Raw genomic sequence first — 4061 nt, forward strand, 5'->3', positions numbered from 1 at the left:
TTAGGTAGGGGCATTTTAGAATTTTCTAGACACTTCTCTTTTATAGACAGTATATAGATAATAGATGAGTATTCAATTTTATTTTGAGAAACTAAATTCTCACCCTCTTATATTTTTAAGGATAAAATTAATTATTTATCCTTTAATTACGCATTCATAATATTACGAGAAAAAAAGAAAAAGAAAAATATAAATACAATAGATAACATAAAAAAATAATGTGATAGAAAGAGTTAAAGTTAAAAAATTAGAAGTTAACTAATTAAATTAAAATAATTTAATAAAATTAGCTAATAAACTAACTAAAAAATTTAAAATAACAAAAGACATATTTAATTATTTGAGATTAAAAGGTATTTTAAATAAATGGTCGAGAATAAAAAAATAGTGATTTATAAGCTAATTGAAATAGTTTATAAAAATAAGTTAGGAAAATAAGTGCATGTAAGTAACATATGTAGAAGCAAAGCTTCATGATGAATCAAGATTGATTCAAATATGTTTTGATGATAACAAAGGTGATGACAAAAAGCTCAAAGGTCAATCAAAGAATGAGTTCAAGATGTTCAAGATAGAATCAAGAACACTTCAAGATTCAAGAGGAAAGTTGATTTCAAGAAACAAGAATCAAGATTCAAGGATCAAGCTTCCAAGAATCAAGATCAAGATTCAAGACTCAAGATTCAAGAATTAAGAGAAGACTTAATCAAGATAAGCATGAAAAGGTTTTTTCAAAAACTAAGTAGCACATGGATTTTTCTCAAAACATGTTTACCAAAGAGTTTTTACTCTCTGGTAGTCGATTACCAGATTGTTGTAATCGATTACCAGTAGCAAAATGGATTTGAAAAAGTTTTCAACTGAATTTACAATATTCCAATTGATTTCAAAAAGCTGTAATCGATTACAATGTTTTGGTAATCGATTACCAGTGCCTTTGAACGTTGAAATTCAAATTCAAAAGTGAAGAGTCACATCCTTTCACAAAAAAGCTTTGTGTAATCGATTACACTAATTCGGTAATTGATTACCAGTGATTGTTTCTGAATAAATCAAAACATGTAACTCTTCAAATGGTTTTTGACTTTTTCAAATTGGTTTTAAGTTTTTATAAAAGTAATAACTCTTCTAAATGGTCCTCTTGGCCAGACATGAAGAGTCTATAAAAGCAAGGCTTTGTTTTGCATTTTCAATCAATCTTTCTAACAATCCAATCAATCCATTACAATCCTTTACAAGCCTTGAATCTCTTTGAACTTCTTCTTCTTCTTTGTGCCAAAAAGATTTCCAAAGTTTTCTGGTTTTCTAAACCTTGAAAACTTGTGCTATTCATTCTTTTCATCTCTTCTCCCTTTGCCAAAAAGAATTCGCCAAGGACTAACCGCCTGAATTCTATTTGTGTCTCTCTTCTCCCTTTTCCAAAAGAACAAAGGACTAACCACCTGAATTCTTTTGTGTCTCCCTTCTCCCTTGTCAAAGAATTCAAAACGACATAGTCTGAGAATTCTTTTGATTCTTCCCTTTCCCTTATACAAAAGATTTCAAAGGACTAACCGCCTGAGAATTCTTTTGTATCCCCATTCACAAAGTATCAAAGGTTTAACCGCCTGAGATCTTTGTCTTGACACATTGGAGGGTACATCCTTTGTGATACAAGTAGAGGATACATCTACTTGGGTTTGACTGAGAACAAGAGAGGGTACATCTCTTGTGGATCAGTTCTAGTGGAGGGTACATCCCTTGTGGATCTTTGCTTGTAAAAGGATTTTTACAAGGTTGAAAGAAATCTCAAGGACCACAGGTCGCTTGGGGACTGAATGTAGGCACGGGTTGTTGCCGAACCAGTATGAAAACTCTTGTGTGTTTGTCTCCTTCTTCCCTACTCTTTTACTTTCCACTGTGCATTTTAATTTCCGCTTTTACTTTTGGTTAAGTTTCTCTTCTACTCCTTATTCACTTAACAACATTGTAAAAGCCTTAGAAGAGTAAACTTTTAATTAGTAAAAGTTTAGGGATAATTAATTCAACCCCCCCCCCCTTCTTAATTATTCTGAGGCCACTCGATCCAACAACATATATAGGCTGTTAACCGAAAAAAAAACCTTACATGTTACAGTGACTTAAGTAGATAAGTGTGTAAACTTGTGAAATGTAAAACAAATAAAATAAAATTCCTCTAATGTATTAATGTGTCCACCAATAGTTGAATGATAATTACTTATCACACTTCATTTTCATGACCATCACACTTAACCTCTACCCAACACCACCGCCGCATTCCATGATCAACGTCCACCATTGTGATCCACCAAACCTTCACGGCACATTAAATCCACTGTTGTGTCGCACAATTCACAAATGTATTATGGATTGAGTTTAGCGAAGTTGAGTGCGACGTGAAGTTGAGTTTAGAGAAGCCTTAAAGTTCGTGGTTCACAACATTACATGTGGTGGTGGTGAGTGGGGGTGGGGCACAAACTTGTGGTGGTGCATTTGGTGCAGTGTGGAGCATTGAAGGTGGTCTTTGGGTGCATCGATGGTGGTTGATATAGCCATGGAGGTATGGGAAAGATGAGGTTAGGGTTTTGCTTGGGATAAGAAGGAATAATAAGGGAATATAAGAAAATTTGGAGGTGCACCAAGTAAAAAAAATGGGAGGTACAATGCGTTTCACCCTTTTCTTACCTTTTTGTTTTATTTCCGATTTGCTACTACCAAAAAAGGAGAAAATATGCGATATACATAGTTTGTAAAAAGATAACATTTTTTTAGTGTAAGTTCTGTGCATTGTTTTATATTGTCAAAATAATAATAATAATAATAATAATAATAATAATAATAATGATGATAATAATAATAATAATAATAATAATAATAATAATAATAATAATAATAATAATAATAATACATATGAAATTTAGATAATTATTGTAAAAATTAATTACTTACCATATATATCAATTTTTAATTAGACAACAATGTTAAAAAAAATAACACTGCTAATACATACATTATTTTCTATATATTTTAAAGGATTTTTTTAATATACAATGATGATAATTAGGTTTAAACTTAAAATATTATCTACATTACCCAAACCTCCAACCATTAAGCTGACTTAGTGATTAAAGGATACATATAATTATATTATCAGTTAAAATGTATTATTGTATAAAGATTTTTTTTTACTTTATCATCTAAATATTAATTATCATATAGGAAGATTATTAAATTTTATAACAATCATATTAAAATTATATAAAATAACTCTTAATTGATTAACTATATAAAAAAATATGGATAAATATTCATTTTGATCCTTTAAAGTGTGTGTCACTAACAAATTAGTCATATTGAAAGATTAAACATTGAAATTTAATTCCTAAATATACAAAAAGTACGACAAATTGATCTTGCCGATAACACATTTATGTTAACATTAAGGTACATTTCTACATCACACTATGGTGATGTCATGTCAACTAAAGGTTGCCACATGACTATCACACAAATTTAATATTTGAATTAACAACTTACTATTATTTTAGTCTTTGAACCTAATTACTTACTAATACTTTAGTTTCTAAACTTAATCACATATTGTTATATTGGTTTCTGAAAGTACTTTTGAATTTTTAATTAAATCTCACATTACATGTAAATTATTAGCATAATTATCATTTTGTATACCCTTACTTTCATTCCATATGCATAACATTTTTCACCATCATCTTCCACACTTTGTAATTCATCTTGACTTTCACTTCTACCATCTACATGTAAAGTTTGTCATTTATTCAACTTAAACATCAATGCTAATAGAAGAATAACACAAAAACATCTTAAAAATTATTTAATTCTAAACTCTTGAAAATATTACAGTTGAGATTTTGATAATTTTATGATTAGAGGAAAAAAGGTATGTAATGGTATAAAATAATTTTACACTATTATTTTATCATAAACTATCATGTATGATAAGTTTGTTAACGTTTACAAAACTACCTTAAAATTTATATTGATAGTGATTTTTTGATCTTGGATTAGAGATTACAAGTATC

This window comes from Glycine soja, chromosome 5, assembly GCF_004193775.1.
Source record: "Glycine soja cultivar W05 chromosome 5, ASM419377v2, whole genome shotgun sequence".
Classification (NCBI taxonomy): Eukaryota; Viridiplantae; Streptophyta; class Magnoliopsida; order Fabales; family Fabaceae; genus Glycine; species Glycine soja.